Below are 23674 nucleotides of genomic sequence, written 5' to 3'. Positions count from 1 at the left end.
CCGAACAGGGACTCGAACCCTGGACCGTTAGCTTAAAAGCCTAACGCTCTACCGACTGAGCTATTCGGTCTGAAACGATATGAACTCCCGTAATAATTGGGATTAGAATTTAAATAATTTTACTGGAAATTAAGTGATCTAAAGTTTAAAATATTGATGATTCTTTAAAAACAGAGTCGCCCAAACAGGGACTCGAACCCTTAACCGTTAGGTTAAAAGCCTAACGCTCTACCGACTGAGCTATCCGCGCTCAAGCGAGGTGAACTCCCGTAATAATTGGAATTAGAATTTACATAAATTTATTGAAAGTGAAACGATCTGAAGTTTAAATTATTGATGATTCTTCAAAAACAGAGTCGCCCGAACAGGGACTCGAACCCTGGACCGTTAGGTTGAAGGCTTAACGCTCTACCGACTGAGCGATCTGGGCTGAAACGAAATGAACTCCCGTAATAATTAGGATTAGAATTTAAATTATTTTACTGGAAATTAAATGATGTGAGGTTTAAATTATTGATGATTCTTCAAAAACAGAGTCGCCCGAACAGGGACGCGAACCCTGGACCGTTAGGTTGAAGGCTTAACGCTCTACCGACTGAGCGATCCGGGCTGAAACGACATGAACTCCCGTAATAATTGGGATTAGAATTTAAATAATTTTACTGGAAATTAAGTGATCTGAAGTTTAAATTATTGATGATTCTTTAAAAACAGAGTCGCCCAAACAGGGACTCGAACCCTTAACCGTTAGGTTAAAAGCCTAACGCTCTACCGACTGAGCTATCCGGGCTCAAGCGAGGTGAACTCCCGTAAAAATTGGAATTAGAATTTACATAAATTTATTGAAAGTGAAATGATCTGAAGTTCAAATGTTTATGAATGTTCAAAAAACGATCGCCCGAAAAGGGACTAGAACTCTGGACCGTTAGGTTACAAGCCTAACGCTCTACCGACTGAGCTATCCGGGCTCAAGCGAGGTGAACTCCCGTAATAATTGGAATTAGAATTTACATAATTTTACTCCAAGAGAAATGATATGAAGTTCAAATTTTTATGAATGTTCAAAAAGTGAATCGCCCGAACAGGTACTCGAACCCTGGACCGTTAGGTTAAAAGCCTAACACTCTACCGACTGAGCTATCCGGCCTGAAACGAAATGAACTCCCGTAATAATTGGGATTAGAATTTAAATAATTTTACTGGAAATTAAGTGATCTGAAGTTTAAATTATTGACGATTCTTCAAAAACAGAGTCGCCCGAACAGGGACTGGAACCCTGGACCGTTAGGTTGAAGGCTTAACGCTCTACCGACTGAGCTATCGGGCTGAAACGAAATGAACTCCCGTAATAATTAGGATTAGAATTTAAATTATTTTACTGGAAATTAAATGATCTGAAGTTTAAATTATTGATGATTCTTCAAAAACAGAGTCGCCCGAACAGGGGCGCGAACCCTGGACCGTTAGGTTGAAGGCTTAACGCTCTACCGACTGAGCGATCCGGGCTGAAACGACATGAACTCCCGTAATAATTGGGATTAGAATTTAAATAATTTTACTGGAAATTAAGTGATCTGAAGTTTAAATTATTGATGATTCTTTAAAAACAGTCGCCCAAACAGGGACTCGAACCCTTAACCGGTAGGTTAAAAGCCTAACGCTCTACCGACTGAGCTATCCGGGCTCAAGCGAGGTGAACTCCCGTAAAAATTGGAATTAGAATTTACATAAATTTATTGAAAGGTAAACGATCTGAAGTTTAAATTATTGATGATTCTTTAAAAACAGAATCGTCCGATCAGGGACTCGAACCCTGGGCCGTTAGGTTAAAAGCCTAACGCTCTACCGACTGAGCTATCCGGGCTCAAGCGAGGTGAACTCCCGTAATAATTGGGATTAGAATTTTCATAATTTTACTCCAAGAGAAATGATATGAAGTTCAAATTTTTATGAATGTTCAAAAAGTGAATCGCCCGAACAGGTACTCGAACCCTGGACCGTTAGGTTAAAAGCCTAACAATCTACCGACTGAGCTATCCGGCCTGAAACGAAATGAACTCCCGTAATAATTGGGATTAGAATTTAAATAATTTTACTGGAAATTAAGTGATCTGAAGTTTAAATTATTGATGATTCTTTAAAAACAGAGTCGCCCAAACAGGGACTCGAACCCTTAACCGTTAGGTTAAAAGCCTAACGCTCTACCGACTGAGCTATCCGGGCTCAAGCGAGGTGAACTCCCGTAAAAATTGGAATTAGAATTTACATAAATTTATTGAAAGGTAAACGATCTGAAGTTTAAATTATTGATGATTCTTTAAAAACAGAATCGTCCGATCAGGGACTCGAGGCCTGGACCGTTAGGTTACAAGCCTAACGCTCTACCGACTGAGCTATCCGGGCTCAAGCGAGGTGAACTCCCGTAATAATTGGAATTAGAATTTACATAATTTTACTCCAAGAGAAATGATATGAAGTTCAAATTTTTATGAATGTTCAAAAAGTGAATCGCCCGAACAGGTACTCGAACCCTGGACCGTTAGGTTAAAAGCCTAACACTCTACCGACTGAGCTATCCGGCCTGAAACAAAATGAACTCCCGTAATAATTAGGATTAGAATTTAAATAATTTTACTGGAAATTAAGTGATCTGAAGTTTAAATTATTGACGATTCCTCAAAAACAGAGTCGCCCGAACAGGGACTGGAACCCTGGACCGTTAGGTTGAAGGCTTAACGCTCTACCGACTGAGCTATCGGGGCTGAAACGAAATGAACTCCCGTAATAATTAGGATTAGAATTTAAATTATTTTACTGGAAATTAAATGATCTGAAGTTTAAATTATTGATGATTCTTCAAAAACAGAGTCGCCCGAACAGGGGCGCGAACCCTGGACCGTTAGGTTGAAGGCTTAACGCTCTACCGACTGAGCGATCCGGGCTGAAACGACATGAACTCCCGTAATAATTGGGATTAGAATTTAAATAATTTTACTGGAAATTAAGTGATCTGAAGTTTAAATTATTGATGATTCTTCAAAAACAGAGTCGCCCGAACAGGGACTCGAACCCTGGACCGTTAGGTTGAAGGCTTAACGCTCTACCGACTGAGCTATCCGGGCTGAAACGAAATGAACTCCCGTAATAATTAGGATTAGAATTTAAATTATTTTACTGGAAATTAAATGATCTGAAGTTTAAATTATTGATGATTCTTCAAAAACAGAGTCGCCCGAACAGGGACGCGAACCCTGGACCGTTAGGTTGAAGGCTTAACGCTCTATCGACTGAGCGATCCGGGCTGAAACGACATGAACACCCGTAATAATTGGGATTAGAATTTAAATAATTTTACTGGAAATTAAGTGATCTGAAGTTTAAATTACTGATGATTCTTTAAAAACAGAGTCGCCCAAACAGGGACTCGAACCCTTAACCGTTAGGTTAAAAGCCTAACGCTCTACCGACTGAGCTATCCGGGCTCAAGCGAGGTGAACTCCCGTAAAAATTGGAATTAGAATTTACATAAATTTATTGAAAGTGAAATGATCTGAAGTTCAAATGTTTATGAATGTTCAAAAAACGAATCGCCCTAACAGGGACTCGAACCCTGGACCGTTAGCTTAAAAGCCTAACGCTCTACCAATTGAGCCAACCGGGCTGAAACGATATGAACTCCCGTAATAATTGGGATTAGAATTTAAATAATTTTACTGGAAATTAAGTGATCTAAAGTTTAAAATATTGATGATTCTTTAAAAACAGAGTCGCCCAAACAGCGACTCGAACCCTTAACCGTTAGGTTAAAAGCCTAACGCTCTACCGAGTGAGCTATCCGCGCTCAAGCGAGGTGAACTCCCGTAATAATTGGAATTAGAATTTACATAAATTTATTGAAAGTGAAACGATCTGAAGTTTAAATTATTGATGATTCTTCAAAAACAGAGTCGCCCGAACAGGGACTCGAACCCTGGACCGTTAGGTTGAAGGCTTAACGCTCTACCGACTGCGCTATCCGGGCTGAAACGAAATGAACTCCCGTAATAATTAGGATTAGAATTTAAATTATTTTACTGGAAATTAAATGATCTGAGGTTTAAATTATTGATGATTCTTAGAAAACAGAGTCGCCCGAAAAGGGACGCGAACCCTGGACCGTTAGGTTGAAGGCTTAACGCTCTACCGACTGAGCGATCCGGGCTGAAACGACATGAACTCCCGTAATAATTGGGATTAGAATTTAAATAATTTTACTGGAAATTAAGTGATCTGAAGTTTAAATTACTGATGATTCTTTAAAAACAGAGTCGCCCAAACAGGGACTCGAACCCTTAACCGTTAGGTTAAAAGCCTAACGCTCTACCGACTGAGCTATCCGGGCTCAAGCGAGGTGAACTCCCGTAATAATTGGGATTAGAATTTAAATAATTTTACTGGAAATTAAGTGATCTGAAGTTTAAATTATTGATAATTCTTTAAAAAGAGAGTCGCCCAAACAGGGACTCGAACCCTTAACCGTTAGGTTAAAAGCCTAACGCTCTACCGACTGAGCGATCCGGGCTGAAACGACATGAACTCCCGTAATAATTGGGATTAGAATTTAAATAATTTTACTGGAAATTAAGTGATCTGAAGTTTAAATTATTGATGATTCTTCAAAAACAGAGTCGCCCGAACAGGGACTCGAACCCTGGACCGTTAGGTTGAAGGCTTAACGCTCTACCGACTGAGCTATCCGGGCTGAAACGAAATGAACTCCCGTAATAATTAGGATTAGAATTTAAATTATTTTACTGGAAATTAAATGATCTGAAGTTTAAATTATTGATGATTCTTCAAAAACAGAGTCGCCCGAACAGGGACGCGAACCCTGGACCGTTAGGTTGAAGGCTTAACGCTCTACCGACTGAGCGATCCGGGCTGAAACGACATGAACTCCCGTAATAATTGGGATTAGAATTTAAATAATTTTACTGGAAATTAAGTGATCTGAAGTTTAAATTACTGATGATTCTTTAAAAACAGAGTCGCCCAAACAGGGACTCGAACCCTTAACCGTTAGGTTAAAAGCCTAACGCTCTACCGACTGAGCTATCCGGGCTCAAGCGAGGTGAACTCCCGTAAAAATTGGAATTAGAATTTACATAAATTTATTGAAAGTGAAATGATCTGAAGTTCAAATGTTTATGAATGTTCAAAAAACGAATCGCCCGAACAGGGACTCGAACCCTGGACCGTTAGCTTAAAAGCCTAACGCTCTACCGATTGAGCCAACCGGGCTGAAACGATATGAACTCCCGTAATAATTGGGATTAGAATTTAAATAATTTTACTGGAAATTAAGTGATCTAAAGTTTAAAATATTGATGATTCTTTAAAAACAGAGTCGCCCAAACAGCGACTCGAACCCTTAACCGTTAGGTTAAAAGCCTAACGCTCTACCGAGTGAGCTATCCGCGCTCAAGCGAGGTGAACTCCCGTAATAATTGGAATTAGAATTTACATAAATTTATTGAAAGTGAAACGATCTGAAGTTTAAATTATTGATGATTCTTCAAAAACAGAGTCGCCCGAACAGGGACTCGAACCCTGGACCGTTAGGTTGAAGGCTTAACGCTCTACCGACTGCGCTATCCGGGCTGAAACGAAATGAACTCCCGTAATAATTAGGATTAGAATTTAAATTATTTTACTGGAAATTAAATGATCTGAGGTTTAAATTATTGATGATTCTTAGAAAACAGAGTCGCCCGAAAAGGGACGCGAACCCTGGACCGTTAGGTTGAAGGCTTAACGCTCTACCGACTGAGCGATCCGGGCTGAAACGACATGAACTCCCGTAATAATTGGGATTAGAATTTAAATAATTTTACTGGAAATTAAGTGATCTGAAGTTTAAATTACTGATGATTCTTTAAAAACAGAGTCGCCCAAACAGGGACTCGAACCCTTAACCGTTAGGTTAAAAGCCTAACGCTCTACCGACTGAGCTATCCGGGCTCAAGCGAGGTGAACTCCCGTAATAATTGGGATTAGAATTTAAATAATTTTACTGGAAATTAAGTGATCTGAAGTTTAAATTATTGATAATTCTTTAAAAAGAGAGTCGCCCAAACAGGGACTCGAACCCTTAACCGTTAGGTTAAAAGCCTAACGCTCTACCGACTGAGCGATCCGGGCTGAAACGACATGAACTCCCGTAATAATTGGGATTAGAATTTAAATAATTTTACTGGAAATTAAGTGATCTGAAGTTTAAATTATTGATGATTCTTCAAAAACAGAGTCGCCCGAACAAGGACTCGAACCCTGGACCGTTAGGTTGAAGGCTTAACGCTCTACCGACTGAGCTATCCGGGCTGAAACGAAATGAACTCCCTCAATAATTAGGATTAGAATTTAAATTATTTTACTGGAAATTAAATGATCTGAAGTTTAAATTATTGATGATTCTTCAAAAACAGAGTCGCCCGAACAGGGCCGCGAACCCTGGACCGTTAGGTTGAAGGCTTAACGCTCTACCGACTGAGCGATCCGGGCTGAAACGACATGAACTCCCGTAATAATTGGGATTAGAATTTAAATAATTTTACTGGAAATTAAGTGATCTGAAGTTTAAATTATTGATGATTCTTTAAAAATAGAGTCGCCCAAACAGGGACTCGAACCCTTAACCGTTAATTTAAAAGCCTAACGCTCTACCGACTGAGCTATCCGGGCTCAAGCGAGGTGAACTCCCGTAAAAATTATAATTAGAATTTACATAAATTTATTGAAAGTGAAATGATCTGAAGTTCAAATGTTTATGAATGTTCAAAAAACGAATCGCCCGAACAGGGACTCGAACCCTGGACCGTTTACTTAAAAGCCTAACGCTCTACCGACTGAGCTATCCGGGCTGAAACGATATGAACTCCCGTAATAATTGGGATTAGAATTTAAATAATTTTACTGGAAATTAAGTGATCTGAAGTTTAAATTATTGATGATTCTTCAAAAACAGAGTCGCCCGAACAGGGACTCGAACCCTGGACCGTTAGGTTGAAGGCTTAACGCTCTACCGACTGAGCTATCCGGGCTGAAACGAAATGAACTCCCGTAATAATTAGGATTAGAATTTAAATTATTTTACTGGAAATTAAATGATCTGAAGTTTAAATTATTGATGATTCTTCAAAAACAGAGTCGCTCGAACAGGGGCGCGAACCCTGGACCGTTAGGTTGAAGGCTTAACGCTCTACCGACTGAGCGATCCGGGCTGAAACGACATGAACTCCCGTAATAATTGGGTTTAGAATTTAAATAATTTTACTGGAAATTAAGTGATCTGAAGTTTAAATTATTGATGATTCTTTAAAAACAGAGTTGCCCAAACAGGGACTCGAACCCTTAACCGTTAGGTTAAAAGCCTAACGCTCTACCGACTGAGCTATCCGGGCTCAAGCGAGGTGAACTCCCGTAAAAATTGGAATTAGAATTTACATAAATTTATTGAAAGGTAAACGATCTGAAGTTTAAATTATTGATGATTCTTTAAAAACAGAATCGTCCGATCAGGGACTCGAACCCTGGGCCGTTAGGTTAAAAGCCTAACGCTCTACCGACTGAGCTATCCGGGCTCAAGCGAGGTGAACTCCCGTAATAATTGGGATTAGAATTTTCATAATTTTACTCCAAGAGAAATGATATGAAGTTCAAATTTTTATGAATGTTCAAAAAGTGAATCGCCCGAACAGGTACTCGAACCCTGGACCGTTAGGTTAAAAGCCTAACACTCTACGGACTGAGCTATCCGGCCTTAAACGAAATGAACTCCCGTAATAATTGGGATTAGAATTTAAATAATTTTACTGGAAATTAAGTGATCTGAAGTTTAAATTATTGATGATTCTTTAAAAACAGAGTCGCCCAAACAGGGACTCGAACCCTTAACCGTTAGGTTAAAAGCCTAACGCTCCACCGACTGAGCTATCCGGGCTCAAGCGAGGTGAACTCCCGTAATAATTGGGATTAGAATTTTCATAATTTTACTCCAAGAGAAATGATATGAAGTTCAAATTTTTATGAATGTTCAAAAAGTGAATCGCCCGAACAGGTACTCGAACCCTGGACCGTTAGGTTAAAAGCCTAACACTCTACCGACTGAGCTATCCGGCCTTAAACGAAATGAACTCCCGTAATAATTGGGATTAGAATTTAAATAATTTTACTGGAAATTAAGTGATCTGAAGTTTAAATTATTGATGATTCTTTAAAAACCGAGTCGCCCAAACAGGGACTCGAACCCTTAACCGTTAGGTTAAAAGCCTAACGCTCTACCGACTGGGCTATCCGGGCTCAAGCGAGGTGAACTCCCGTAAAAATTGGAATTAGAATTTACATAAATTTATTGAAAGTGAAATGATCTGAAGTTCAAATGTTTATGAATGTTCAAAAAACGAATCGCCCGAACAGGGACTCGAACCCTGGACCGTTAGCTTAAAAGCCTAACGCTCTACCGACTGAGCTATCCGGGCTGAAACGATATGAACTCCCGTAATAATTGGGATTAAATTTAAATAATTTTACTGGAAATTAAGTGATCTGAAGTTTAAATTATTGATGATTCTTCAAAAACAGAGTCGCCCGAACAGGGACTCGAACCCTGGACCGTTAGGTTGAAGGCTTAACGCTCTACCGACTGAGCTATCCGGGCTGAAACGAAATGAACTCCCGTAATAATTAGGATTAGAATTTAAATTATTTTACTAGAAATTAAATGATCTGAAGTTTAAATTATTGATGATTCTTCAAAAACAGAGTCGCTCGAACAGGGGCGCGAACCCTGGACCGTTAGGTTGAAGGCTTAACGCTCTACCGACTGAGCGATCCGGGCTGAAACGACATGAACTCCCGTAATAATTGGGATTAGAATTTAAATAATTTTACTGGAAATTAAGTGATCTGAAGTTTAAATTATTGATGATTCTTTAAAAACAGAGTCGCCCAAACAGGGACTCGAACCCTTAACCGTTAGGTTAAAAGCCTAACGCTCTACCGACTGAGCTATCCGGGCTCAAGCGAGGTGAACTCCCGTAATAATTGGGATTAGAATTTTCATAATTTTACTCCAAGAGAAATGATATGAAGTTCAAATTTTTATGAATGTTCAAAAAGTGAATCGCCCGAACAGGTACTCGAACCCTGGACCGTTAGGTTAAAAGCCTAACACTCTACCGACTGAGCTATCCGGCCTTAAACGAAATGAACTCCCGTAATAATTGGGATTAGAATTTAAATAATTTTACTGGAAATTAAGTGATCTGAAGTTTAAATTATTGATGATTCTTTAAAAACAGAGTCGCCCAAACAGGGACTCGAACCCTTAACCGTTAGGTTAAAAGCCTAACGCTCTACCGACTGAGCTATCCGGGCTCAAGCGAGGTGAACTCCCGTAATAATTGGGATTAGAATTTCAATAATTTTACTGCAAATTAAATGATCTGAATTTTAAATTATTGATGATTCTTTAAAAACAAAGTCGCCCGAACAGGGACTCGAACCCTGGACCGTTAGGTTAAAAGCCTAACGCTCTACCGACTGAGCTATCCGGGCTCAAGCGATGTGAACTCCCGTAATAATTGGAATTAGAATTTACATAAATTTATTGAAAGTGAAATGATCTGAAGTTCAAATGTTTATGAATGTTCAAAAAACGAATCGCCCAAACAGGGACTCGAACCCTGGACCGTTAGCTTAAAAGCCTAACGCTCTACCGACTGAGCTATCCGGGCTGAAACGATATGAACTCCCGTAATAATTGGGATTAGAATTTAAATCATTTTACTGGAAATTAAGTGATCTGAAGTTTAAATTATTGATGATTCTTCAAAAACAGAGTCGCCCGAACAAGGACTCGAACCCTGGACCGTTAGGTTGAAGGCTTAACGCTCTACCGACTGAGCTATCCGGGCTGAAACGAAATGAACTCCCGTAATAATTAGGATTAGAATTTAAATTATTTTACTGGAAATTAAATGATCTGAAGTTTAAATTATTGATGATTCTTCAAAAACAGAGTCGCCCGAACAGGGACGCGAACCCTGGACCGTTAGGTTGAAGGCTTAACGCTCTACCGACTTAGCGATCCGGGCTGAAACGACATGAACTCCCGTAATAATTGGGATTAGAATTTAAATAATTTTACTGGAAATTAAGTGATCTGAAGTTTAAATTATTGATGATTCTTCAAAAACAGAGTCGCCCGAATAGGGACTCGAACCCTGGACCGTTAGGTTGAAGGCTTAACGCTCTACCGACTGAGCTATCCGGGCTGAAACGAAATGAACTCCCGTAATAATTAGGATTAGAATTTAAATTATATTACTGGAAATTAAATGATCTGAAGTTTAAATTATTGATGATTCTTCAAAAACAGAGTCGCCCGAACAGGGACGCGAACCCTGGACCGTTAGGTTGAAGGCTTAACGCTCTACCGACTGAGCGATCCGGGCTGAAACGACATGAACTCCCGTTATAATTGGGATTAGAATTTAAATAATTTTACTGGAAATTAAGTGATCTGAAGTTTAAATTATTGATGATTCTTTAAAAACAGAGTCGCCCAAACAGGGACTCGAACCCTTAACCGTTAGGTTAAAAGCCTAACGCTCTACCGACTGAGCTATCCGGGCTCAAGCGAGGTGAACTCCTGTAAAAATTGGAATTAGAATTTACATAAATTTATTGAAAGTGAAACGATCTGAAGTTTAAATTATTGATGATTCTTTAAAAACAGAATCGTCCGATCAGGGACTCGAACCCTGGGCCATTAGGTTAAAAGCCTAACGCTCTACCGACTGAGCTATCCGGGCTCAAGCGAGGTGAACTCCCGTAATAATTGGGATTAGAATTTTCATAATTTTACTCCAAGAGAAATGATATGAAGTTCAAATTTTTATGAATGTTCAAAAAGTGAATCCCCCGAACAGGTACTCGAACCCTGGACCGTTAGGTTAAAAGCCTAACACTCTACCGACTGAGCTATCCGGCCTGAAACGAAATGAACTCCCGTAATAATTGGGATTAGAATTTAAATAATTTTACTGGAAATTAAGTGATCTGAAGTTTAAATTATTGATGATTCTTTAAAAACAGAGTCGCCCAAACAGGGACTCGAACCCTTAACCGTTAGGTTAAAAGCCTAACGCTCTACCGACTGAGCTATCCGGGCTCAAGCGAGGTGAACTCCCGTAAAAATTGGAATTAGAATTTACATAAATTTATTGAAAGTGAAACGATCTGAAGTTTAAATTATTGATGATTCTTTAAAAACAGAATCGTCCGATCAGGGACTCAAACCCTGGGCCGTTAGGTTAAAAGCCTAACGCTCTACCGACTGAGCTATCCGGGCTCAAACGAGGTGAACTCCCTTAATAATTGGGATTAGAATTTTCATAATTTTACTCTAAGAGAAATGATATGAAGTTCAAATTTTTATGAATGTTCAAAAATTGAATCGCCCGAACAGGTACTCGAACCCTGGACCGTTAGGTTAAAAGCCTAACACTCTACCGACTGAGCTATCCGGCCTGAAACGAAATGAACTACCGTAATAATTGGGATTAGAATTTCAATAATTTTACTGCAAATTAAATGATCTGAATTTTAAATTATTGATGATTCTTTAAAAACAAAGTCGCCCAAACAGGGACTCGAACCCTGGACCGTTAGCTTAAAAGCCTAACGCTCTACCGACTGAGCTATCCGGGCTCAAGCGAGGTGAACTCCCGTAATAATTGGAATTAGAATTTACATAAATTTATTGAAAGTGAAATGATCTGAAGTTTAAATTACTGATGATTCTTCAAAACAGAGTCGCCCGAACAGGGACTCGAACCCTGGACCGTTAGGTTTAAAGCCTAACGCTCTACCGACTGAGCTATCCGGGCTCAAGCGAGGTGAACTCCCGTATTAATTGGGATTAGAATTTCAATAATTTTACTGGAAATTAAATGATCTGAATTTTAAATTATTGATGATTCTTTAAAAACAGAGTCGCCCAAACAGGGACTCGAACCCTTAACCGTTAGGTTAAAAGCCTAACACTCTACCGACTGAGCTATTCGGGCCCAAGCGAGGTGAACTCCCGTAAAAATTGGAATTAAAATTTACATAAATTTATTGAAAGTGAAATGATCTGAAGTTCAAATGTTTATGAATGTTCAAAAAACGAATCGCCCGAACAGGGACTCAAACCCTGGACCGTTAGGTTAAAAGCCTAACGCTCTACCGACTGAGCTATCCGGGCTCAAGCGAGGTGAACTCCCGTAATAATTGGGATTAGAATTTAAATAATTTTACTGGAAATTAAGTGATCTGAAGTTCAAATTAGTGATGATTCTTTAAAAACAGAATCGTCCGAACAGGGACTCGAACCCTGGGCCGTTAGGTTAAAAGCCTAACGCTCTACCGACTGAGCTATCCGGGCCCAAGCGAGGTGAACTCCCGTAAAAATAGGAATTAAAATTTACATAAATTTATTGAAAGTGAAATGATCTGAAGTTCAAATGTTTATGAATGTTCAAAAAACGAATCGCCCGAACAGGGACTCAAACCCTGGACCGTTAGGTTAAAAGCCTAACGCTCTACCGACTGAGCTATCCGGGCTCAAGCGAGGTGAACTCCCGTAATAATTGGGATTAGAATTTAAATAATTTTACTGGAAATTAAGTGATCTGAAGTTCAAATTAGTGATGATTCTTTAAAAACAGAATCGTCCGAACAGGGACTCGAACCCTGGACCGTTAGGTTAAAGCCCTAACGCTCTACCGACTGAGCTATCCGGGCTCAAGCGAGGTGAACTCCCGTAATAATTGGGATTAGAATTTCAATAATTTTACTGGAAATTAAATGATCTGAATTTTAAATTATTGATGATTCTTTAAAAACAGAGTCGCCCAAACAGGGACTCGAACCCTTAACCGTTAGGTTAAAAGCCTAACGCTCTACCGACTGAGCTTTCCGGGCTCAAGCGCGGTGAACTCCCGTAAAAATTGGAATTAGAATTTACATAAATTTATTGAAAGTGAAATGATCTGAAGTTCAAATGTTTATGAATGTTCAAAAAACGAATCGCCCGAACAGGGACTCGAACCCTGGACCGTTAGCTTAAAAGCCTAACGCTCTACCGACTGAGCTATCCGGGCTGAAACGATATGAACTCCCGTAATAATTGGGAATAGAATTTAAATAATTTTACTGGAAATTAAGTGATCTGAAGTTTAAATTATTGATGATTCTTCAAAAACAGAGTCGCCAGAACAGGGACTTGAACACTGGACCGTTAGGTTGAAGGCTTAACGCTCTACCGACTGAGCTATCCGGGCTGAAACGCAATGAACTCCCGTAATAATTAGGATTAGAATTTAAATTATTTTACTGGAAATTAAATGATCTGAAGTTTAAATTATTGATGATTCTTCAAAAACAGAGTCGCCCGAACAGGGACGCGAACCCTGGACCGTTAGGTTGAAGGCTTAACACTCTACCGACTGAGCTATCCGGCCTGAAACGAAATGAACTACCGTAATAATTGGGATTAGAATTTCAATAATTTTACTGCAAATTAAATGATCTGAATTTTAAATTATTGATGATTCTTTAAAAACAAAGTCGCCCGAACAGGAACTCGAACCCTGGACCGTTAGGTTAAAAGCCTAACGCTCTACCGACTGAGCTATCAGGGCTCAAGCGAGGTGAACTCCCGTAATAATTGGAATTAGAATTTACATAAATTTATTGAAAGTGAAATGATCTGAAGTTTAAATTACTGATGATTCTTCAAAACAGAGTCGCCCGAACAGGGACTCGAACCCTGGACCGTTAGGTTTAAAGCCTAACGCTCTACCGACTGAGCTATCCGGGCTCAAGCGACGTGAACTCCCGTATTAATTGGGATTAGAATTTCAATAATTTTACTGGAAATTAAATGATCTGAATTTTAAATTATTGATGATTCTTTAAAAACAGAGTCGCCCAAACAGGGACTCGAACCCTTAACCTTTAGGTTAAAAGCCTAACGCTCTACCGACTGAGCTATCCGGGCTCAAGCGAGGTGAACTCCCGTAAAAATTGGATTTAGAATTTACATAAATTTATTGAAAGTGAAACGATCTGAAGTTTAAATTATTGATGATTCTTTAAAAACAGAATCGTCCGATCAGGGACTCGAACCCTGGGCCGTTAGGTTTAAAGCCTAACGCTCTACCGACTGAGCTATCCGGGCTCAAGCGAGGTGAACTCCCTTAATAATTGGGATTAGAATTTTCATAATTTTACTCTAAGAGAAATGATATGAAGTTCAAATTTTTATGAATTTTCAAAAATTGAATCGCCCGAACAGGTACTCGAACCCTGGACCGTTAGGTTAAAAGCCTAACACTCTACCGACTTAGCTATCCGGCCTGAAACGAAATGAACTACCGTAATAATTGGGATTAGAATTTCAATAATTTTACTGCAAATTAAATGATCTGAATTTTAAATTATTGATGATTCTTTAAAAACAAAGTCGCCCGAACAGGGACTCGAACCCTGGACCGTTAGGTTAAAAGCCTAACGCTCTACCGACTGAGCTATCCGGGCTCAAGCGAGGTGAACTCCCGTAATAATTGGAATTAGAATTTACATAAATTTATTGAAAGTGAAATGATCTGAAGTTTAAATTATTGATGATTCTTCAAAAACAGAGTCGCCAGAACAGGGACTCGAACCCTGGACCGTTAGGTTGAAGGCTTAACGCTCTACCTACTGAGCTATCCGGGCTGAAACGAAATTAACTCCCGTAATAATTAGGATTAGAATTTAAATTATTTTACTGGAAATTAAATGATCTGAAGTTTAAATTATTGATGATTCTTCAAAAACAGAGTCGCCCGAACAGGGACGCGAACCCTGGACCGTTAGGTTGAAGGCTTAACGCTCTACCGACTGAGCGATCCGGGCTGAAACGACATGAACTCCCGTAATAATTGGGATTAGAATTTAAATAATTTTACTGGAAATTAAGTGATCTGAAGTTTAAATTATTGATGATTCTTTAAAAACAGAGTCGCCCAAACAGGGACTCGAACCCTTAACCGTTAGGTTAAAAGCCTAACACTCTACCGACTGAGCTATCCGGGCTCAAGCGAGGTGAACTCCCGTAATAATTGGAATTAGAATTTACATAAATTTATTGAAAGTGAAATGATCTGAAGTTCAAATTATTGATGATTCTTCAAAAACAGAGTCGCCAGAACAGGGACTCGAACCCTGGACCGTTAGGTTGAAGGCTTAACGCTCTACCGACTGAGCTATCCGGGCTGAAACGAAATGAACTCCCGTAATAATTAGGATTAGAATTTAAATTATTTTACTGGAAATTAAATGATCTGAAGTTTAAATTATTGATGATTCTTTAAAAACAAAGTCGCCCGAACAGGAACTCGAACCCTGGACCGTTAGGTTAAAAGCCTAACGCTCTACCGACTGAGCTATCAGGGCTCAAGCGAGGTGAACTCCCGTAATAATTGGAATTAGAATTTACATAAATTTATTGAAAGTGAAATGATCTGAAGTTTAAATTACTGATGATTCTTCAAAACAGAGTCGCCCGAACAGGGACTCGAACCCTGGACCGTTAGGTTTAAAGCCTAACGCTCTACCGACTGAGCTATCCGGGCTCAAGCGACGTGAACTCCCGTATTAATTGGGATTAGAATTTCAATAATTTTACTGGAAATTAAATGATCTGAATTTTAAATTATTGATGATTCTTTAAAAACAGAGTCGCCCAAACAGGGACTCGAACCCTTAACCTTTAGGTTAAAAGCCTAACGCTCTACCGACTGAGCTATCCGGGCTCAAGCGAGGTGAACTCCCGTAAAAATTGGATTTAGAATTTACATAAATTTATTGAAAGTGAAACGATCTGAAGTTTAAATTATTGATGATTCTTTAAAAACAGAATCGTCCGATCAGGGACTCGAACCCTGGGCCGTTAGGTTTAAAGCCTAACGCTCTACCGACTGAGCTATCCGGGCTCAAGCGAGGTGAACTCCCTTAATAATTGGGATTAGAATTTTCATAATTTTACTCTAAGAGAAATGATATGAAGTTCAAATTTTTATGAATTTTCAAAAATTGAATCGCCCGAACAGGTACTCGAACCCTGGACCGTTAGGTTAAAAGCCTAACACTCTACCGACTGAGCTATCCGGCCTGAAACGAAATGAACTACCGTAATAATTGGGATTAGAATTTCAATAATTTTACTGCAAATTAAATGATCTGAATTTTAAATTATTGATGATTCTTTAAAAACAAAGTCGCCCGAACAGGGACTCGAACCCTGGACCGTTAGGTTAAAAGCCTAACGCTCTACCGACTGAGCTATCCGGGCTCAAGCGAGGTGAACTCCCGTAATAATTGGAATTAGAATTTACATAAATTTATTGAAAGTGAAATGATCTGAAGTTTAAATTATTGATGATTCTTCAAAAACAGAGTCGCCAGAACAGGGACTCGAACCCTGGACCGTTAGGTTGAAGGCTTAACGCTCTACCTACTGAGCTATCCGGGCTGAAACGAAATTAACTCCCGTAATAATTAGGATTAGAATTTAAATTATTTTACTGGAAATTAAATGATCTGAAGTTTAAATTATTGATGATTCTTCAAAAACAGAGTCGCCCGAACAGGGACGCGAACCCTGGACCGTTAGGTTGAAGGCTTAACGCTCTACCGACTGAGCGATCCGGGCTGAAACGACATGAACTCCCGTAATAATTGGGATTAGAATTTAAATAATTTTACTGGAAATTAAGTGATCTGAAGTTTAAATTATTGATGATTCTTTAAAAACAGAGTCGCCCAAACAGGGACTCGAACCCTTAACCGTTAGGTTAAAAGCCTAACACTCTACCGACTGAGCTATCCGGGCTCAAGCGAGGTGAACTCCCGTAAAAATTGGAATTAGAATTTACATAAATTTATTGAAAGTGAAACGATCTGAAGTTTAAATTATTGATGATTCTTTAAAAACAGAATCGTCCGATCAGGGACTCGAACCCTGGGCCGTTAGGTTGAAAGCCTAACGCTCTACCGACTGAGCTATCCGGGCTCAAGCGAGGTGAGCTCCCTTAATAATTGGGATTAGAATTTTCATAATTTTACTCTAAGAGAAATGATATGAAGTTCAAATTTTTATGAATGTTCAAAAATTGAATCGCCCGAACAGGTACTCGAACCCTGGACCGTTAGGTTAAAAGCCTAACACTCTACCGACTGAGCTATCCGGCCTGAAACGAAATGAACTACCGTAATAATTGGGATTAGAATTTCAATAATTTTACTGCAAATTAAATGATCTGAATTTTAAATTATTGATGATGCTTTAAAAACAAAGTCGCCCGAACAGGGACTCGAACCCTGGACCGTTAGGTTAAAAGCCTAACGCTTTACCGACTGAGCTATCCGGGCTCAAGCGAGGTGAACTCCCGTAATAATTGGAATTAGAATTTACATAAATTTATTGAAAGTGAAATGATCTGAAGTTTAAATTACTGATGATTCTTCAAAACAGAGTCGCCCGAACAGGGACTCGAACCCAAGACCGTTAGGTTAAAAGCCTAACGCTATCCGGGCTCAAGCGAGGTGAACTCCCGTAATAATTGGAATTAGAATTTACATAAATTTATTGAAAGTGAAATGATCTGAAGTTTAAATTATTGATGATTCTTCAAAAACAGAGTCGCCAGAACAGGGACTCGAACCCTGGACCGTTAGGTTGAAGGCTTAACGCTCTACCGACTGAGCTAACCAGGCTGAAACGAAATGAACTCCCGTAATAATTAGGATTAGAATTTAAATTATTTTACTGGAAATTAAATGATCTGAAGTTTAAATTATTGATGATTCTTCAAAAACAGAGTCGCCCGAACAGGGACGCGAACCCTGGACCGTTAGGTTGAAGGCTTAACGCTCTACCGACTGAGCTATCCGGGCTGAAACGAAATGAACTCCCGTAATAATTAGGATTAGAATTTAAATTATTTTACTGGAAATGAAATGATCTGAAGTTTAAATTATTGATGATTCTTTAAAAACAGAGTCGCCCAAACAGTGACCTGAACCCTCAACCGTTAGGTTAAAAGCCTAACACTCTACCGACTGAGCTATCCGGGCTCAAGCGAGGTGAACTCCCGTAAAAATTGGAATTAGAATTTACATAAATTTATTGAAAGTGAAACGATCTGAAGTTTAAATTATTGATGATTCTTTAAAAACAGAATCGTCCGATCAGGGACTCGAACCCTGGGCCTTTAGGTTAAAAGCCTAACGCTCTACCGACTGAGCTATCCGGGCTCAAGCGAGGTGAACTCCCTTAATAATTGGGATTAGAATTTTCATAATTTTACTCTAAGAGAAATGATATGAAGTTCAAATTTTTATGAATGTTCAAAAGTTGAATCGCCCGAACAGGTACTCGAACCCTGGACCGTTAGGTTAAAAGCCTAACACTCTACCGACTGAGCTATCCGGCCTGAAACGAAATGAACTACCGTAATAATTGGGATTAGAATTTCAATAATTTTACTGCAAATTAAATGATCTGAATTTTAAATTATTGATGATTCTTTAAAAACAAAGTCGCCCGAACAGGGACCCGAACCCTGGACCGTTAGGTTAAAAGCCTAACGCTCTACCGACTGAGCTATCCGGGCTCAAGCGCGGTGAACTCCCGTAATAATTGGAATTAGAATTTACATAAATTTATTGAAAGTGAAATGATCTGAAGTTTAAATTACTGATGATTCTTCAAAACAGAGTCGCCCGAACAGGGACTCGAACCCTGGACCGTTAGGTTAAAAGCCTAACGCTCTACCGACTGAGCTATCCGGGCTCAAGCGAGGTGAACTCCCGTAATAATTGGAATTAGAATTTACATAAATTTATTGAAAGTGAAATGATCTGAAGTTTAAATTATTGATGATTCTTCAAAAACAGAGTCGCCAGAACAGGGACTCGAACCCTGGACCGTTAGGTTGAAGGCTTAACGCTCTACCGACTGAGCTATCCGGGCTGAAACGAAATGAACTCCCGTAATAATTAGGATTAGAATTTAAATTATTTTACTGGAAATTAAATGATCTGAAGTTTAAATTATTGATGATTCTTCAAAAACAGAGTCGCCCGAACAGGGACGCGAACCCTGGACCGTTAGGTTGAAGGCTTAACGCTCTACCGACTGAGCTATCCGGGCTGAAACGAAATGAACTCCCGTAATAATTAGGATTAGAATTTAAATTATTTTACTGGAAATTAAATGATCTGAAGTTTAAATTATTGATGATTCTTTAAAAACAGAGTCGCCCAAACAGGGACTCGAACCCTTAACCGTTAGGTTAAAAGCCTAACACTCTACCGACTGAGCTATCCGGGCTCAAGCCAGGTGAACTCCCGTAAAAATTGGAATTAGAATTTACATAAATTTATTGAAAGTGAAACGATCTGAAGTTTAAATTATTGATGATTCTTTAAAAACAGACTCGTCCGATCAGGGACTCGAACCCTGGGCCGTTAGGTTAAAAGCCTAACGCTCTACCGACTGAGCTATCCGGGCTCAAGCGAGGAGAACTCCCTTAATAATTGGGATTAGAATTTTCATAATTTTACTCTAAGAGAAATGATATGAAGTTCAAATTTTTATGAATGTTCAAAAGTTGAATCGCCCGAACAGGTACTCGAACCCTGGACCGTTAGGTTAAAAGCCTAACACTCTACCGACTGAGCTATCCGGCCTGAAACGAAATGAACTACCGTAATAATTGGGATTAGAATTTCAATAATTTTACTGCAAATTAAATGATCTGAATTTTAAATTATTGATGATTCTTTAAAAACAAAGTCGCCCGAACAGGGACTCGAACCCTGGACCGTTAGGTTAAAAGCCTAACACTCTACCGACTGAGCTATCCGGCCTGAAACGAAATGAACTACCGTAATAATTGGGATTAGAATTTCAATAATTTTACTGCAAATTAAATGATCTGAATTTTAAATTATTGATGATTCTTTAAAAACAAAGTCGCCCGAACAGGGACTCGAACCCTGGACCGTTAGGTTAAAAGCCTAACGCTCTACCGACTGAGCTATCCGGGCTCTAGCGAGGTGAACTCCCGTAATAATAGGAATTAGAATTTACATAAATTTATTGAAAGTGAAATGATCTGAAGTTTAAATTATTGATGATTCTTCAAAAACAGAGTCGCCAGAACAGGGACTCGAACCCTGGACCGTTAGGTTGAAGGCTTAACGCTCTACCGACTGAGCTATCCGGGCTGAAACGAAATGAACTCCCGTAATAATTAGGATTAGAATTTAAATTATTTTACTGGAAATTAAATGATCTGAAGTTTAAATTATTGATGATTCTTCAAAAACAGAGTCGCCCGAACAGGGACGCGAACCCTGGACCGTTAGGTTGAAGGCTTAACGCTCTACCGACTGAGCTATCCGGGCTGAAACGAAATGAACTCCCGTAATAATTAGGATTAGAATTTAAATTATTTTACTGGAAATTAAATGATCTGAAGTTTAAATTATTGATGATTCTTTAAAAACAGAGTCGCCCAAACAGGGACTCGAACCCTTAACCGTTAGGTTAAAAGCCTAACACTCTACCGACTGAGCTATCCGGGCTCAAGCCAGGTGAACTCCCGTAAAAATTGGAATTAGAATTTACATAAATTTATTGAAAGTGAAACGATCTGAAGTTTAAATTATTGATGATTCTTTAAAAACAGACTCGTCCGATCAGGGACTCGAACCCTGGGCCGTTAGGTTAAAAGCCTAACGCTCTACCGACTGAGCTATCCGGGCTCAAGCGAGGTGAACTCCCTTAATAATTGGGATTAGAATTTTCATAATTTTACTCTAAGAGAAATGATATGAAGTTCAAATTTTTATGAATGTTCAAAAGTTGAATCGCCCGAACAGGTACTCGAACCCTGGACCGTTAGGTTAAAAGCCTAACACTCTACCGACTGAGCTATCCGGCCTGAAACGAAATGAACTACCGTAATAATTGGGATTAGAATTTCAATAATTTTACTGCAAATTAAATGATCTGAATTTTAAATTATTGATGATTCTTTAAAAACAAAGTCGCCCGAACAGGGACTCGAACCCTGGACCGTTAGGTTAAAAGCCTAACACTCTACCGACTGAGCTATCCGGCCTGAAACGAAATGAACTACCGTAATAATTGGGATTTGAATTTCAATAATTTTACTGCAAATTAAATGATCTGAATTTTAAATTATTGATGATTCTTTAAAAACAAAGTCGCCCGAACAGGGACTCGAACCCTGGACCGTTAGGTTAAAAGCCTAACGCTCTACCGACTGAGCTATCCGGGCTCAAGCGAGGTGAACTCCCGTAATAATAGGAATTAGAATTTACATAAATTTATTGAAAGTGAAATGATCTGAAGTTTAAATTATTGATGATTCTTCAAAAACAGAGTCGCCAGAACAGGGACTCGAACCCTGGACCGTTAGGTTGAAGGCTTAACGCTCTACCGACTGAGCTATCCGGGCTGAAACGAAATGAACTCCCGTAATAATTAGGATTAGAATTTAAATTATTTTACTGGAAATTAAATGATCTGAAGTTTAAATTATTGATGATTCTTCAAAAACAGAGTCGCCCGAACAGGGACGCGAACCCTGGACCGTTAGGTTGAAGGCTTAACGCTCTACCGACTGAGCTATCCGGGCTGAAACGAAATGAACTCCCGTAATAATTAGGATTAGAATTTAAATTATTTTACTGGAAATTAAATGATCTGAAGTTTAAATTATTGATGATTCTTTAAAAACAGAGTCGCCCAAACAGGGACTCGAACCCTTAACCGTTAGGTTAAAAGCCTAACACTCTACCGACTGAGCTATCCGGGCTCAAGCCAGGTGAACTCCCGTAAAAATTGGAATTAGAATTTACATAAATTTATTGAAAGTGAAACGATCTGAAGTTTAAATTATTGATGATTCTTTAAAAACAGACTCGTCCGATCAGGGACTCGAACCCTGGGCCGTTAGGTTAAAAGCCTAACGCTCTACCGACTGAGCTATCCGGGCTCAAGCGAGGTGAACTCCCTTAATAATTGGGATTAGAATTTTCATAATTTTACTCTAAGAGAAATGATATGAAGTTCAAATTTTTATGAATGTTCAAAAGTTGAATCGCCCGAACAGGTACTCGAACCCTGGACCGTTAGGTTAAAAGCCTAACACTCTACCGACTGAGCTATCCGGCCTGAAACGAAATGAACTACCGTAATAATTGGGATTAGAATTTCAATAATTTTACTGCAAATTAAATGATCTGAATTTTAAATTATTGATGATTCTTTAAAAACAAAGTCGCCCGAACAGGGACTCGAACCCTGGACCGTTAGGTTAAAAGCCTAACACTCTACCGACTGAGCTATCCGGCCTGAAACGAAATGAACTACCGTAATAATTGGGATTAGAATTTCAATAATTTTACTGCAAATTAAATGATCTGAATTTTAAATTATTGATGATTCTTTAAAAACAAAGTCGCCCGAACAGGGACTCGAACCCTGGACCGTTAGGTTAAAAGCCTAACGCTCTACCGACTGAGCTATCCGGGCTCAAGCGAGGTGAACTCCCGTAATAATTGGAATTAGAATTTACATAAATTTATTGAAAGTGAAATGATCTGAAGTTTAAATTATTGATGATTCTTCAAAAACAGAGTCGCCAGAACAGGGACTCGAACCCTGGACCGTTAGGTTGAAGGCTTAACGCTCTACCGACTGAGCTATCCGGGCTGAAACGAAATGAACTCCCGTAATAATTAGGATTAGAATTTAAATTATTTTACTGGAAATTAAATGATCTGAAGTTTAAATTATTGATGATTCTTCAAAAACAGAGTCGCCCGAACAGGGACGCGAACCCTGGACCGTTAGGTTGAAGGCTTAACGCTCTACCGACTGAGCTATCCGGGCTGAAACGAAATGAACTCCCGTAATAATTAGGATTAGAATTTAAATTATTTTACTGGAAATTAAATGATCTGAAGTTTAAATTATTGATGATTCTTTAAAAACAGAGTCGCCCAAACAGGGACTCGAACCCTTAACCGTTAGGTTAAAAGCCTAACACTCTACCGACTGAGCTATCCGGGCTCAAGCCAGGTGAACTCCCGTAAAAATTGGAATTAGAATTTACATAAATTTATTGAAAGTGAAACGATCTGAAGTTTAAATTATTGATGATTCTTTAAAAACAGACTCGTCCGATCAGGGACTCGAACCCTGGGCCGTTAGGTTAAAAGCCTAACGCTCTACCGACTGAGCTATCCGGGCTCAAGCGAGGTGAACTCCCTTAATAATTGGGATTAGAATTTTCATAATTTTACTCTAAGAGAAATGATATGAAGTTCAAATTTTTATGAATGTTCAAAAGTTGAATCGCCCGAACAGGTACTCGAACCCTGGACCGTTAGGTTAAAAGCCTAACACTCTACCGACTGAGCTATCCGGCCTGAAACGAAATGAACTACCGTAATAATTGGGATTAGAATTTCAATAATTTTACTGCAAATTAAATGATCTGAA

The 23674-nt window shown here is 39.1% G+C and overlaps 71 non-coding genes across 71 annotated transcripts; all 71 read right to left on the bottom strand.

Annotated features, from left to right (window-relative positions):
- Positions 1-357: 357 nt before the first annotated feature.
- Positions 358-430, bottom strand: TRNAE-UUC (transfer RNA glutamic acid (anticodon UUC)). The gene has a single exon. It is a non-coding gene; the product is annotated as a tRNA-Glu (tRNA).
- Positions 431-717: 287 nt separating this feature from the next.
- Positions 718-790, bottom strand: TRNAK-UUU (transfer RNA lysine (anticodon UUU)). The gene has a single exon. It is a non-coding gene; the product is annotated as a tRNA-Lys (tRNA).
- A 105-nt stretch (positions 791-895) lies between these two features.
- Positions 896-968, bottom strand: TRNAT-UGU (transfer RNA threonine (anticodon UGU)). The gene has a single exon. It is a non-coding gene; the product is annotated as a tRNA-Thr (tRNA).
- An 823-nt stretch (positions 969-1791) lies between these two features.
- TRNAK-UUU (transfer RNA lysine (anticodon UUU)) lies at positions 1792-1864 on the bottom strand. The gene has a single exon. It is a non-coding gene; the product is annotated as a tRNA-Lys (tRNA).
- A 286-nt stretch (positions 1865-2150) lies between these two features.
- On the bottom strand, positions 2151-2223 carry TRNAK-UUU (transfer RNA lysine (anticodon UUU)). Its single transcript has one exon. It is a non-coding gene; the product is annotated as a tRNA-Lys (tRNA).
- An 826-nt stretch (positions 2224-3049) lies between these two features.
- TRNAE-UUC (transfer RNA glutamic acid (anticodon UUC)) lies at positions 3050-3122 on the bottom strand. Its single transcript has one exon. It is a non-coding gene; the product is annotated as a tRNA-Glu (tRNA).
- A 287-nt stretch (positions 3123-3409) lies between these two features.
- On the bottom strand, positions 3410-3482 carry TRNAK-UUU (transfer RNA lysine (anticodon UUU)). The gene has a single exon. It is a non-coding gene; the product is annotated as a tRNA-Lys (tRNA).
- Positions 3483-3948: 466 nt separating this feature from the next.
- Positions 3949-4021, bottom strand: TRNAE-UUC (transfer RNA glutamic acid (anticodon UUC)). Its single transcript has one exon. It is a non-coding gene; the product is annotated as a tRNA-Glu (tRNA).
- A 287-nt stretch (positions 4022-4308) lies between these two features.
- Positions 4309-4381, bottom strand: TRNAK-UUU (transfer RNA lysine (anticodon UUU)). Its single transcript has one exon. It is a non-coding gene; the product is annotated as a tRNA-Lys (tRNA).
- Positions 4382-4668: 287 nt separating this feature from the next.
- On the bottom strand, positions 4669-4741 carry TRNAE-UUC (transfer RNA glutamic acid (anticodon UUC)). Its single transcript has one exon. It is a non-coding gene; the product is annotated as a tRNA-Glu (tRNA).
- A 287-nt stretch (positions 4742-5028) lies between these two features.
- On the bottom strand, positions 5029-5101 carry TRNAK-UUU (transfer RNA lysine (anticodon UUU)). The gene has a single exon. It is a non-coding gene; the product is annotated as a tRNA-Lys (tRNA).
- Positions 5102-5567: 466 nt separating this feature from the next.
- TRNAE-UUC (transfer RNA glutamic acid (anticodon UUC)) lies at positions 5568-5640 on the bottom strand. Its single transcript has one exon. It is a non-coding gene; the product is annotated as a tRNA-Glu (tRNA).
- Positions 5641-5927: 287 nt separating this feature from the next.
- TRNAK-UUU (transfer RNA lysine (anticodon UUU)) lies at positions 5928-6000 on the bottom strand. Its single transcript has one exon. It is a non-coding gene; the product is annotated as a tRNA-Lys (tRNA).
- Positions 6001-6287: 287 nt separating this feature from the next.
- TRNAE-UUC (transfer RNA glutamic acid (anticodon UUC)) lies at positions 6288-6360 on the bottom strand. The gene has a single exon. It is a non-coding gene; the product is annotated as a tRNA-Glu (tRNA).
- A 646-nt stretch (positions 6361-7006) lies between these two features.
- TRNAE-UUC (transfer RNA glutamic acid (anticodon UUC)) lies at positions 7007-7079 on the bottom strand. Its single transcript has one exon. It is a non-coding gene; the product is annotated as a tRNA-Glu (tRNA).
- A 287-nt stretch (positions 7080-7366) lies between these two features.
- On the bottom strand, positions 7367-7439 carry TRNAK-UUU (transfer RNA lysine (anticodon UUU)). The gene has a single exon. It is a non-coding gene; the product is annotated as a tRNA-Lys (tRNA).
- Positions 7440-7546: 107 nt separating this feature from the next.
- On the bottom strand, positions 7547-7619 carry TRNAK-UUU (transfer RNA lysine (anticodon UUU)). Its single transcript has one exon. It is a non-coding gene; the product is annotated as a tRNA-Lys (tRNA).
- Positions 7620-8443: 824 nt separating this feature from the next.
- Positions 8444-8516, bottom strand: TRNAK-UUU (transfer RNA lysine (anticodon UUU)). The gene has a single exon. It is a non-coding gene; the product is annotated as a tRNA-Lys (tRNA).
- A 106-nt stretch (positions 8517-8622) lies between these two features.
- TRNAE-UUC (transfer RNA glutamic acid (anticodon UUC)) lies at positions 8623-8695 on the bottom strand. The gene has a single exon. It is a non-coding gene; the product is annotated as a tRNA-Glu (tRNA).
- Positions 8696-8982: 287 nt separating this feature from the next.
- On the bottom strand, positions 8983-9055 carry TRNAK-UUU (transfer RNA lysine (anticodon UUU)). Its single transcript has one exon. It is a non-coding gene; the product is annotated as a tRNA-Lys (tRNA).
- A 286-nt stretch (positions 9056-9341) lies between these two features.
- On the bottom strand, positions 9342-9414 carry TRNAK-UUU (transfer RNA lysine (anticodon UUU)). The gene has a single exon. It is a non-coding gene; the product is annotated as a tRNA-Lys (tRNA).
- Positions 9415-9521: 107 nt separating this feature from the next.
- On the bottom strand, positions 9522-9594 carry TRNAK-UUU (transfer RNA lysine (anticodon UUU)). Its single transcript has one exon. It is a non-coding gene; the product is annotated as a tRNA-Lys (tRNA).
- A 106-nt stretch (positions 9595-9700) lies between these two features.
- TRNAK-UUU (transfer RNA lysine (anticodon UUU)) lies at positions 9701-9773 on the bottom strand. The gene has a single exon. It is a non-coding gene; the product is annotated as a tRNA-Lys (tRNA).
- A 107-nt stretch (positions 9774-9880) lies between these two features.
- On the bottom strand, positions 9881-9953 carry TRNAE-UUC (transfer RNA glutamic acid (anticodon UUC)). Its single transcript has one exon. It is a non-coding gene; the product is annotated as a tRNA-Glu (tRNA).
- Positions 9954-10240: 287 nt separating this feature from the next.
- On the bottom strand, positions 10241-10313 carry TRNAE-UUC (transfer RNA glutamic acid (anticodon UUC)). The gene has a single exon. It is a non-coding gene; the product is annotated as a tRNA-Glu (tRNA).
- Positions 10314-10600: 287 nt separating this feature from the next.
- Positions 10601-10673, bottom strand: TRNAK-UUU (transfer RNA lysine (anticodon UUU)). The gene has a single exon. It is a non-coding gene; the product is annotated as a tRNA-Lys (tRNA).
- Positions 10674-10780: 107 nt separating this feature from the next.
- Positions 10781-10853, bottom strand: TRNAK-UUU (transfer RNA lysine (anticodon UUU)). The gene has a single exon. It is a non-coding gene; the product is annotated as a tRNA-Lys (tRNA).
- Positions 10854-11139: 286 nt separating this feature from the next.
- TRNAK-UUU (transfer RNA lysine (anticodon UUU)) lies at positions 11140-11212 on the bottom strand. Its single transcript has one exon. It is a non-coding gene; the product is annotated as a tRNA-Lys (tRNA).
- A 466-nt stretch (positions 11213-11678) lies between these two features.
- On the bottom strand, positions 11679-11751 carry TRNAK-UUU (transfer RNA lysine (anticodon UUU)). The gene has a single exon. It is a non-coding gene; the product is annotated as a tRNA-Lys (tRNA).
- A 286-nt stretch (positions 11752-12037) lies between these two features.
- On the bottom strand, positions 12038-12110 carry TRNAK-UUU (transfer RNA lysine (anticodon UUU)). The gene has a single exon. It is a non-coding gene; the product is annotated as a tRNA-Lys (tRNA).
- A 106-nt stretch (positions 12111-12216) lies between these two features.
- TRNAK-UUU (transfer RNA lysine (anticodon UUU)) lies at positions 12217-12289 on the bottom strand. The gene has a single exon. It is a non-coding gene; the product is annotated as a tRNA-Lys (tRNA).
- A 107-nt stretch (positions 12290-12396) lies between these two features.
- On the bottom strand, positions 12397-12469 carry TRNAK-UUU (transfer RNA lysine (anticodon UUU)). Its single transcript has one exon. It is a non-coding gene; the product is annotated as a tRNA-Lys (tRNA).
- A 106-nt stretch (positions 12470-12575) lies between these two features.
- Positions 12576-12648, bottom strand: TRNAK-UUU (transfer RNA lysine (anticodon UUU)). The gene has a single exon. It is a non-coding gene; the product is annotated as a tRNA-Lys (tRNA).
- A 466-nt stretch (positions 12649-13114) lies between these two features.
- Positions 13115-13187, bottom strand: TRNAK-UUU (transfer RNA lysine (anticodon UUU)). Its single transcript has one exon. It is a non-coding gene; the product is annotated as a tRNA-Lys (tRNA).
- Positions 13188-14013: 826 nt separating this feature from the next.
- TRNAK-UUU (transfer RNA lysine (anticodon UUU)) lies at positions 14014-14086 on the bottom strand. The gene has a single exon. It is a non-coding gene; the product is annotated as a tRNA-Lys (tRNA).
- A 466-nt stretch (positions 14087-14552) lies between these two features.
- TRNAK-UUU (transfer RNA lysine (anticodon UUU)) lies at positions 14553-14625 on the bottom strand. Its single transcript has one exon. It is a non-coding gene; the product is annotated as a tRNA-Lys (tRNA).
- Positions 14626-14732: 107 nt separating this feature from the next.
- TRNAE-UUC (transfer RNA glutamic acid (anticodon UUC)) lies at positions 14733-14805 on the bottom strand. Its single transcript has one exon. It is a non-coding gene; the product is annotated as a tRNA-Glu (tRNA).
- A 287-nt stretch (positions 14806-15092) lies between these two features.
- TRNAK-UUU (transfer RNA lysine (anticodon UUU)) lies at positions 15093-15165 on the bottom strand. Its single transcript has one exon. It is a non-coding gene; the product is annotated as a tRNA-Lys (tRNA).
- A 107-nt stretch (positions 15166-15272) lies between these two features.
- On the bottom strand, positions 15273-15345 carry TRNAE-UUC (transfer RNA glutamic acid (anticodon UUC)). Its single transcript has one exon. It is a non-coding gene; the product is annotated as a tRNA-Glu (tRNA).
- A 466-nt stretch (positions 15346-15811) lies between these two features.
- TRNAK-UUU (transfer RNA lysine (anticodon UUU)) lies at positions 15812-15884 on the bottom strand. The gene has a single exon. It is a non-coding gene; the product is annotated as a tRNA-Lys (tRNA).
- A 466-nt stretch (positions 15885-16350) lies between these two features.
- Positions 16351-16423, bottom strand: TRNAK-UUU (transfer RNA lysine (anticodon UUU)). The gene has a single exon. It is a non-coding gene; the product is annotated as a tRNA-Lys (tRNA).
- A 107-nt stretch (positions 16424-16530) lies between these two features.
- On the bottom strand, positions 16531-16603 carry TRNAE-UUC (transfer RNA glutamic acid (anticodon UUC)). Its single transcript has one exon. It is a non-coding gene; the product is annotated as a tRNA-Glu (tRNA).
- Positions 16604-16890: 287 nt separating this feature from the next.
- On the bottom strand, positions 16891-16963 carry TRNAK-UUU (transfer RNA lysine (anticodon UUU)). The gene has a single exon. It is a non-coding gene; the product is annotated as a tRNA-Lys (tRNA).
- Positions 16964-17070: 107 nt separating this feature from the next.
- TRNAE-UUC (transfer RNA glutamic acid (anticodon UUC)) lies at positions 17071-17143 on the bottom strand. Its single transcript has one exon. It is a non-coding gene; the product is annotated as a tRNA-Glu (tRNA).
- Positions 17144-17429: 286 nt separating this feature from the next.
- Positions 17430-17502, bottom strand: TRNAK-UUU (transfer RNA lysine (anticodon UUU)). The gene has a single exon. It is a non-coding gene; the product is annotated as a tRNA-Lys (tRNA).
- A 452-nt stretch (positions 17503-17954) lies between these two features.
- On the bottom strand, positions 17955-18027 carry TRNAE-UUC (transfer RNA glutamic acid (anticodon UUC)). Its single transcript has one exon. It is a non-coding gene; the product is annotated as a tRNA-Glu (tRNA).
- Positions 18028-18314: 287 nt separating this feature from the next.
- TRNAK-UUU (transfer RNA lysine (anticodon UUU)) lies at positions 18315-18387 on the bottom strand. The gene has a single exon. It is a non-coding gene; the product is annotated as a tRNA-Lys (tRNA).
- A 286-nt stretch (positions 18388-18673) lies between these two features.
- TRNAK-UUU (transfer RNA lysine (anticodon UUU)) lies at positions 18674-18746 on the bottom strand. Its single transcript has one exon. It is a non-coding gene; the product is annotated as a tRNA-Lys (tRNA).
- Positions 18747-18852: 106 nt separating this feature from the next.
- On the bottom strand, positions 18853-18925 carry TRNAK-UUU (transfer RNA lysine (anticodon UUU)). Its single transcript has one exon. It is a non-coding gene; the product is annotated as a tRNA-Lys (tRNA).
- A 107-nt stretch (positions 18926-19032) lies between these two features.
- On the bottom strand, positions 19033-19105 carry TRNAE-UUC (transfer RNA glutamic acid (anticodon UUC)). Its single transcript has one exon. It is a non-coding gene; the product is annotated as a tRNA-Glu (tRNA).
- A 107-nt stretch (positions 19106-19212) lies between these two features.
- Positions 19213-19285, bottom strand: TRNAE-UUC (transfer RNA glutamic acid (anticodon UUC)). Its single transcript has one exon. It is a non-coding gene; the product is annotated as a tRNA-Glu (tRNA).
- Positions 19286-19392: 107 nt separating this feature from the next.
- TRNAK-UUU (transfer RNA lysine (anticodon UUU)) lies at positions 19393-19465 on the bottom strand. The gene has a single exon. It is a non-coding gene; the product is annotated as a tRNA-Lys (tRNA).
- A 107-nt stretch (positions 19466-19572) lies between these two features.
- TRNAK-UUU (transfer RNA lysine (anticodon UUU)) lies at positions 19573-19645 on the bottom strand. The gene has a single exon. It is a non-coding gene; the product is annotated as a tRNA-Lys (tRNA).
- Positions 19646-19931: 286 nt separating this feature from the next.
- On the bottom strand, positions 19932-20004 carry TRNAK-UUU (transfer RNA lysine (anticodon UUU)). Its single transcript has one exon. It is a non-coding gene; the product is annotated as a tRNA-Lys (tRNA).
- Positions 20005-20111: 107 nt separating this feature from the next.
- TRNAK-UUU (transfer RNA lysine (anticodon UUU)) lies at positions 20112-20184 on the bottom strand. The gene has a single exon. It is a non-coding gene; the product is annotated as a tRNA-Lys (tRNA).
- A 107-nt stretch (positions 20185-20291) lies between these two features.
- On the bottom strand, positions 20292-20364 carry TRNAE-UUC (transfer RNA glutamic acid (anticodon UUC)). The gene has a single exon. It is a non-coding gene; the product is annotated as a tRNA-Glu (tRNA).
- Positions 20365-20471: 107 nt separating this feature from the next.
- Positions 20472-20544, bottom strand: TRNAE-UUC (transfer RNA glutamic acid (anticodon UUC)). The gene has a single exon. It is a non-coding gene; the product is annotated as a tRNA-Glu (tRNA).
- Positions 20545-20651: 107 nt separating this feature from the next.
- TRNAK-UUU (transfer RNA lysine (anticodon UUU)) lies at positions 20652-20724 on the bottom strand. The gene has a single exon. It is a non-coding gene; the product is annotated as a tRNA-Lys (tRNA).
- Positions 20725-20831: 107 nt separating this feature from the next.
- On the bottom strand, positions 20832-20904 carry TRNAK-UUU (transfer RNA lysine (anticodon UUU)). Its single transcript has one exon. It is a non-coding gene; the product is annotated as a tRNA-Lys (tRNA).
- A 286-nt stretch (positions 20905-21190) lies between these two features.
- Positions 21191-21263, bottom strand: TRNAK-UUU (transfer RNA lysine (anticodon UUU)). Its single transcript has one exon. It is a non-coding gene; the product is annotated as a tRNA-Lys (tRNA).
- A 107-nt stretch (positions 21264-21370) lies between these two features.
- Positions 21371-21443, bottom strand: TRNAK-UUU (transfer RNA lysine (anticodon UUU)). Its single transcript has one exon. It is a non-coding gene; the product is annotated as a tRNA-Lys (tRNA).
- A 107-nt stretch (positions 21444-21550) lies between these two features.
- On the bottom strand, positions 21551-21623 carry TRNAE-UUC (transfer RNA glutamic acid (anticodon UUC)). Its single transcript has one exon. It is a non-coding gene; the product is annotated as a tRNA-Glu (tRNA).
- Positions 21624-21730: 107 nt separating this feature from the next.
- Positions 21731-21803, bottom strand: TRNAE-UUC (transfer RNA glutamic acid (anticodon UUC)). Its single transcript has one exon. It is a non-coding gene; the product is annotated as a tRNA-Glu (tRNA).
- Positions 21804-21910: 107 nt separating this feature from the next.
- TRNAK-UUU (transfer RNA lysine (anticodon UUU)) lies at positions 21911-21983 on the bottom strand. The gene has a single exon. It is a non-coding gene; the product is annotated as a tRNA-Lys (tRNA).
- A 107-nt stretch (positions 21984-22090) lies between these two features.
- Positions 22091-22163, bottom strand: TRNAK-UUU (transfer RNA lysine (anticodon UUU)). The gene has a single exon. It is a non-coding gene; the product is annotated as a tRNA-Lys (tRNA).
- Positions 22164-22449: 286 nt separating this feature from the next.
- TRNAK-UUU (transfer RNA lysine (anticodon UUU)) lies at positions 22450-22522 on the bottom strand. The gene has a single exon. It is a non-coding gene; the product is annotated as a tRNA-Lys (tRNA).
- Positions 22523-22629: 107 nt separating this feature from the next.
- TRNAK-UUU (transfer RNA lysine (anticodon UUU)) lies at positions 22630-22702 on the bottom strand. The gene has a single exon. It is a non-coding gene; the product is annotated as a tRNA-Lys (tRNA).
- Positions 22703-22809: 107 nt separating this feature from the next.
- Positions 22810-22882, bottom strand: TRNAE-UUC (transfer RNA glutamic acid (anticodon UUC)). The gene has a single exon. It is a non-coding gene; the product is annotated as a tRNA-Glu (tRNA).
- Positions 22883-22989: 107 nt separating this feature from the next.
- On the bottom strand, positions 22990-23062 carry TRNAE-UUC (transfer RNA glutamic acid (anticodon UUC)). The gene has a single exon. It is a non-coding gene; the product is annotated as a tRNA-Glu (tRNA).
- Positions 23063-23169: 107 nt separating this feature from the next.
- On the bottom strand, positions 23170-23242 carry TRNAK-UUU (transfer RNA lysine (anticodon UUU)). The gene has a single exon. It is a non-coding gene; the product is annotated as a tRNA-Lys (tRNA).
- Positions 23243-23349: 107 nt separating this feature from the next.
- On the bottom strand, positions 23350-23422 carry TRNAK-UUU (transfer RNA lysine (anticodon UUU)). Its single transcript has one exon. It is a non-coding gene; the product is annotated as a tRNA-Lys (tRNA).
- Between the last annotated feature and the right edge of the window lie 252 nt (positions 23423-23674).

Source organism: Phalangium opilio, unplaced genomic scaffold, assembly GCF_054372755.1.
Source record: "Phalangium opilio isolate 3A_F unplaced genomic scaffold, DU_Popi_V2 ptg001170l_1, whole genome shotgun sequence".
Classification (NCBI taxonomy): Eukaryota; Metazoa; Arthropoda; class Arachnida; order Opiliones; family Phalangiidae; genus Phalangium; species Phalangium opilio.
This window is presented reverse-complemented; position numbering and strand designations above follow the sequence as displayed.